The following is a 7,617-nucleotide window of genomic DNA, read 5'->3' as shown; positions in this document are numbered from 1 at the left end:
GTACATTTCTGCTACTATTTCGGCACTCATTTACCTATACACCTTCACTGGTTTCACAATGTTCCAGACTTAGTTACAGTCGAGTATGAAAGAAAGTGGCAAAAATGACAGCTCCTAAATTGCTGATATTATTTCAGTATAAATACACAGTTTTAGGATTTGTGGAAACAGCAGGTGGAACTGCAGCAGCAAATACAACAGGTGCTGCAGCTGTGATTAGCTTAGCAACAAGAGTAGAACTGGCAGCTGATACAGCTACTGATACAACAGCAGCTGTGACAACATCTATACTCTGCAAGCCACCTTACAGTTTGTGGCAGAGGGGATTTCTGGTGTCAATACCTTTTCCCCTACCTGCAAATGGCATATCGGAGGAATGACTATCAGTAAACCTCTGTATGAGCTTTCTAACTTTCTTACCATGGTAATTTTGTGAGGCATATGTGGGGGGGTGGGGAGGGGGGTATATGTTGCCTAAATGTTCCCAGAATGTACCCTCTTGGAATTTCAATAATAAACCTCTCCATGATGAATAATGCCTCATTTTTAGCATCTGCCACTGGAGTTTGTTGAGCATCTATGTAATGCTCTTACACCAACTAAATGATCTATGATGAAATGAATCACTCTTTTTGGATCTTCTCTGTCTTTTCTATTAATTCAAGCTGGTTCCAGACTGAAGAATAATACTCAAGAATTGGTCAAACAAGTGTCTTTAAGCCACTTCTTTTAAGAATGAATTAGGGGAAGGTGGGGTAAGGTGGCTACTCTATGGGAAACTTTCACAAAATTATGGTTATCAATAGAAGCTTACTGCCTACCCTTTTTGAATGTAAATATTACAAGGTATCATACCAAATATTTGTAAGTGAAAATAAAAATAATATATAGGAGTTATATGCTTCTGAAGTCTAATGAAGAGACCACTTTCCCCTACCTAGCAGGGTGATCTGGAAAATTCCATCGCAATCCCATGTTTGTTGTTCTTATTTTTGGACTTACTTTCTAGACCTTTTGGTGTCCTAGTATCTGATACAATTCCACTTGCCAGGGTAAACAACTTGGTCACTTTTCCTGACATGTAATGTGACCACTTTTCCTGATCAGATGCCATGCTGGCATTAGTGGTTTACAGATGAAACTGTCAAATATAATAAGGCAACAAGGAACTACATTTGTAGTCCAAAAGACTTTGTTGAAACATTGATATGGTAAAAAAGTATTACTGTAAATATAAGTGAGGTAACAAGACTAGTATAACTTATGTATGTTACATCAGACAACTGAAAATCAGGAAAGTTTTTACTAAAACATAGTGGAACAAACTTCCTGTGTCAAACTCACTGACAACAGTGAACTAGTTTGACCATTTCTTTTTAGACGTCAGCACTGTCCAGGTAAAAAAAAAAAAAAAAAAAAAAAAAAAATATATATATATATATATATAAAAAAATGCAATGAACACATTTTCCATCCTGGATACTTTATCCCACCTTCCTCTACATTTCCTTAAAATTCTTCCAATGAATTCCAGCCTGGCATTTGCTTTTCCTGTGATTTGTTTTATGTTGTTATTCTACATTAGGTTACTCCAGGTGGTACCCCTAGCTATTTTACAGTAGTTAATGTTTTAGTGATTTCTCCCTAATAGTGTAATCAAACAGTAGTGGGTTTCTTCATTTATTTATGCACAATACATTACATTTATTTATGTTTCGTGTCAACTGTCAGCCTTACATCAAATGTCAATTCTCTGCAGGTCTTTCTGCATTTTGCTACAGTCTTATGACATTGAAATCCTCCTTTAGATAACAGTATTATCTATGAATAGCCTCACAGAGCCTATAATGTTGTCCATGAGATCATTAATACATGTTGTAGACAGTAGCAGCCCTATCACACTTCATTGGGGTACTAGCTTTATTACATACAATGCCTTATTCTTCTCAGTATATAAGGCCTGACCAAGGTCACATATACTGGTCAGTGATTATTCTACATGACACAAGATAATTTTCTTTTAACTCTGTTATGCAGGCAAGTTGTGTCTTGCACAATGACTATCTTCACTGTTTTAAACTCTCACAAGACCAACTGTCAATCCCTGCATCGATCATTGATTCTCTGCAGGTCTTCCTGCGTTTCCGTAGTCTTCTGGATCTGGTACTTATCTGTGGACAAATTCATGGTCTGCAAACAACCTCATTGAGCTTCTGATGTTAACCACTTGATCATTTACATATATCGTATACAGAATGGACCTATCACACTTCTTTGGATGCTCCTGAAATTACCTTTACATGTGTCAGTTTTGTGCCATTAAGAATCATGTGATGAGTTGTATCTGCAAGGAAGTTCTAAATACACCACATGCCTGGTCCAGTATGTGATAATGTCATATTCTGTTCACCAAACAACAGTGCGGATCTGCATCAAATGCCTCCCTGAACTCAAGTAACATTGAATCAAGCTGGACACTATTGTCTACGGTGTTCTGGATCTATGGATAAAAATAAGGAGTTGAGCTTCTCAAGGTCTCCTTTGTGGAATACATGATGACTTTTATAGAGGAGATTTTTGTTCTCTGGGCATGTTGTAATACATGAACATAAAACATGTTCCATAATTCTGCAACAAACTGATGTCAGGATCACCACAACAGGTGTCTGATGACAATTTTTACCAAGCAGAAGAAATGCAGGAAGTTTATCTGTATCAACTAAATTCATGTAAGTTGTGAAGTATTTCTTACCCTTTGTTTCTTCAGGTTGTAAAATATATGAATTAATTAAAAAATTACAGCTGTTTGCTGAGCCTAGCAATCTATAAATTTCTGAAACTTATGATACACTTTCTAGCCTGTATAGTAAGAAAACTCATGGCATAGCCACAACTATAAAATTTAATCAGTGTATCAAGTAACTGGGTAAATCTTACACAGCATGAGTCACTGAACTTCAGGCTTTATTCAGACAGAATAATTTTTCATGTGAATCATGCAATGTGTTTTATTAATGAAGTTGAGTGCTTACTCTCCAAAAACATTAGACCACCTCTCTGTGAAGTTTTACAAATAGTATGAGTGTTCAACATTACTTCTTCTGTTCAGCAAACTTTTTGTGGCCAAATCTGATAATTAGCAGCGCATCTGATGACATGCAAAAGTCATAATTATTGTCAGGGGATACCAACACAAGCCTACAATTTTGCTGCATCCCTGTGAAAAAGCCTAAATTAAAAAGTAAGGTAGTTGGCAAATCATGTTAAGCCACAGTATTGGTAGATATTCAAAGACAAGAGCATAAATTATAATGTGTCATCAGTCTCCAGCACAAGCAGCATATGAAAGACATGGCTCATGCAATGTTATCACTTTCAGATACTCATAAGTTACTGTAGTAATGTCCTGACTTCTACAACAAACACAAGAGAAGTCATTGGCTAAATGGGATGCAGAGTGCTTTATCTGTCACATGTCTGGCCACTTGGCCAACATGTGCATAGTTAGGTAGTGTACACAAAACAGTGTAACATGATTGTGTGCATTGCCACATTAATATCAGCAGTCAACAGAGCTCCAACTAACATAGTGATCAAGGTGATTGTTAATAAATATGAGGTAGAGTTCCAAGCTGTAACACAAGCAGCTGTGTCCCTGATTAACTAGGATACTGATGCAGCAGCTCCCTGTCACTACTGCAATCTCAGCAACAGACAGTCACCTACAAGTGTCAAGAAATTCCACTAATGGGCTAGATCAATATAAAAGAAAGGTGTAAGCATGTAGGTAGAATACTAACTCAAAAATTGATATTAGACTTGACCACCATGTTTATTTTATTCTGCCTTACATGTTTCAGACTTGTGCCATTCTTAAAGGCATCAGTGAAGAAACATTGGTACAATTACATAAAATGTTTATCACAAAAATGGAAGACACAAACACACAGTTAAAAAAATTATAAAAGTACATGAAATGTAATGTATATAAATACTATATAATATGAATTGATTGTATCAGTATTTCTGTATTTTAAAACAATATGACTTTCATAACTGCTGAATAGTACCATCCTCTAGTGACCTTCTTTACCCAATACTTTGGCATGTACAGTTAGTCAGTTTACACTCAAATGCCATCATGTAAAGTAGACCAGACACTCTGTATCCATGTTTGACAACTTCACTTTACATTTTACATATGAAAGTATTGTATATACATTCTGTCTCAAACCTTTTGGTTCCAAATCAAACAGTTGATAGTGGGTTCACAACTGATTGTGTTGAGATAGGAAGCCAATGGCACCAAATGCATATTTATTGTGTTATGGACACACACAATGTACAACACATAACAACAACTTAGCTCATAGTTATTGTTCAAAGTGACAACTGCCAGTCTCAATGCACATACTGCAATGGCCCATGCAGTTCTGTTGCGCTCTTGTATCTCAGGTGTCTGTTGTACACTGGAACAGGCAGCATATAATAAACAGCATACACCCCTGATCACCAGATAGACATACTGCACTCAATTTAGCCCATAGCATATATGTCATGTGGTAACTGCATGCATTGCACCAGCACATTAACCTGTGCTGCACACACACCATATCCCTCATGTCAGCTGTCCATTGCATCACACAGCTTGTGATGTGCCCATGGTGAGGTGTGTTACTGTGTGCAGTGCATAACATGTAGTCAAAAATGGAATGTTATACATCACGAGAGTTAGCAGACATGTATTTAGTGTATGGTGCAGCAGGATGTAGTGTCCTTAAAGCAGCTCAAATGTACAGAGAATGCTTTTCCAACAGGCACCATCCCAACTGGAAGATGTTTATCTCTTTGGATACCAACTTACAAGAGACAGGATTTTTCACAGCACAGAGTGCCGTCCAAACTCCAGGCTTTGAGGAGATGGTGTTGGATCATGTGGCCAACCATCCAGCAATAAGTACCCATCAACCTGCCAATGAAATGCACACTTCAAAGGAAACAGTGTAGAGAGTACTGGTGGAACAGGTATTACACTCCTATCAAAAAGAGCATGTGCAAGCACTGGGATCAATGGGTTTTGAGCACTGCATTCATGTCTGTGAATGGATTATCCACTGTAGTGCCAAACATCATACAGTTTGTTTGTTCATGGATGAGACCTCATTCACCCATGATGGTGTTTTTAACAGTCGCAACAGCCATTTCTGGGGTGAGGATAATCCCCAGACCATCCATACTGGTGGCCACCAGCAATGACTCTCTGTCACTGTATGGGTGGACATTCCCCAAGATCACCTAACATGACATTATTTGCTGCCTTCCCATTTGAATGGTCCACATTATGTGCTCCTGTGAGATGTGCTTCCACTGCTTGGAGACTTTACCCCTTGTTGTCCATGAAAGGATGCAGTTTCAACACAATGGTGCCCCAGCCATTAACATGTACAGTCATCGTTAGATTATGAGGGAAGGTCCTGTCCCATGGCCAGTGTGATTGCCAGATGTCACACCTCTGAACTTTCTCCTCTGATGTTACATCAAGGTGTTGGAGTATGAAACCCCTACAGAAATGGTTGAAGACCTGCTTCCCAGTGTCCAAGATGCCTGCCTCCTGGTCCAACAGGCACCAGGGATCTTTGAGATAGTGCAGCAGAACTTCATGCACCATTACCATGCATTTGTTGAGACCAGTGTTCGTCAATTTCAACAATCACTATGAGCTGCATTGTTGTTACATGATGTGTGCTGTGTATGTCCATAATACAATAAAAATATGTTTCTGACTTGGTTCCCTAATTCAGTATAATCAGTTGTGGACCCAATATAACCTCTTTTGGTTTGACCCAAAACGTTTGAGACACCCTGCATTTTTGTGAGATTTAGCTTCCTTAGCTTTTTACAATGTGTACTTTATCAATGGTTTTCACTGTGTGTTTGCTTCTCCATATTTACAATGTACATTCTATGTAATTGTACCAATGCATTTTTACTGATACCTTTTCATGTATTTCTCTTGTAGAGCCTTATAGAATGGTGTAAGGCCAAAATGCATAAGGCAGAATAAATTACATATGGTGGTCAAGACTAATTTCAGTTTTTGAGTGCATTAAAATGGCCACAATGACTCATAAAGTATTTATGCATTTTGCTACTAGAATACAAATACTTCATGTAGTTAACTTGCTAGTGACAGCTAATATTTTGAGTTGGTCATTTTTACTAAATTGATGATCAGTATCATTAGAGCTATCTCCCATTCAATTTAGCAACCTAGAAAAGTCTTGCGCAGAATATTAATAATTGTTTACACCCAGAGCAGGATGTGCAAAAAAAAATTTTAAGCAAGTATTCCACTGAAATCAGCTAAACAGTTGTATACTTAGCATGCATGTCCAGTACAATTTGCAATGCAGGGAACAGTTAAAACTAAGGTAGATTGCATGAGCTAAGTTCCATTATACTTATGTTGACCAGTCAGTAGGTACCATAACAAAAATGGTCATAATCAAAAAACTGTATGGGTCTATTAGAATAGATGGAGATTTTAGGGCAGCAACAAGGGGGGAAAAAAAAGATAAGGAAAAACTTTTCTTTTTTTTTTTACATCTACATCTACATTTACATATGTATTCCACATGCCATCATATGGTGCATCATGGAAGGTATCCTGTATGACTACTAGGAAGTTCCTTTCTTGTTTCACTCATGAATAGAGTGAAGGGAAAATCCACTGTCTATACGCCTCCATAAAAGCCCTAATTTCTCTTATCACATCTTTGTGGTCCTAATGCAAAATTTATGTTGGCGGTAATAGAATCATTCTGTAGTCAGCTTCAAATTTTGTCAACAGCATTCCTCAAAAACAATGTCACCTTCCCTCCAGGGAATCCCGTTTGAATTATCAAAGCATCTGTGCAACACTTGCATGTTTATCGAACCTACAGGTAACACATCTAGCAGTTTGTCTCTCAATTGCTTCAATGTTTTCCTTTAATCTGACCTGGTGGAGATCCTAAATACTCAAGCAGTACTCAGGAAGGGGTCACACTAATGTTTATATGCAGTCTTCTTTACTGGTGACCCACACTTTCCTAAAATTCTCCTAATAAACTGAAGTTGACCATTTGTATCCCCCACTACAATCCTTATATTTATTGTAGTTGCATGAGAAGGTCTGACAAATAATATGTTCATTAATGTTAAAACTGATAATGTACACACACCCTGTAAACTGACTCATTCCACATTCATTCCTATAAAAGAATTGTTAAAATGAGCTAACTAACTAACTCAGTTTAGTAAAGATGAGCATCTGATTTTGTGACTTGAAGACCTGCTGATGAAGTTATATGAAGGCCAGAATTTTTGGAGACTGATCTCACTGACATATATTTACAGATTGCCTTGGACACAGAAACAAGGTAAAAACAGGTGTTGAATATGCCTTCTGAAATGTAAAATGATTTTTCAGAGATTTCCCAAAGAATTGATTCACTGTTGCCTAAACCATGTTAATTACCTTGAAGATATGATTGTAACATGGCCTACTTTAGAACAATACATGGAAAATCCATAAGTCTTGTTTGCCCACCTACCAGAAAGTAGATGGTATATTTC

Source organism: Schistocerca cancellata, unplaced genomic scaffold, assembly GCF_023864275.1.
Source record: "Schistocerca cancellata isolate TAMUIC-IGC-003103 unplaced genomic scaffold, iqSchCanc2.1 HiC_scaffold_823, whole genome shotgun sequence".
Lineage (NCBI taxonomy): Eukaryota > Metazoa > Arthropoda > Insecta > Orthoptera > Acrididae > Schistocerca > Schistocerca cancellata.
The sequence above is the reverse complement of the archived record's forward strand: the minus strand, read 5'-3'. Positions refer to the sequence as shown.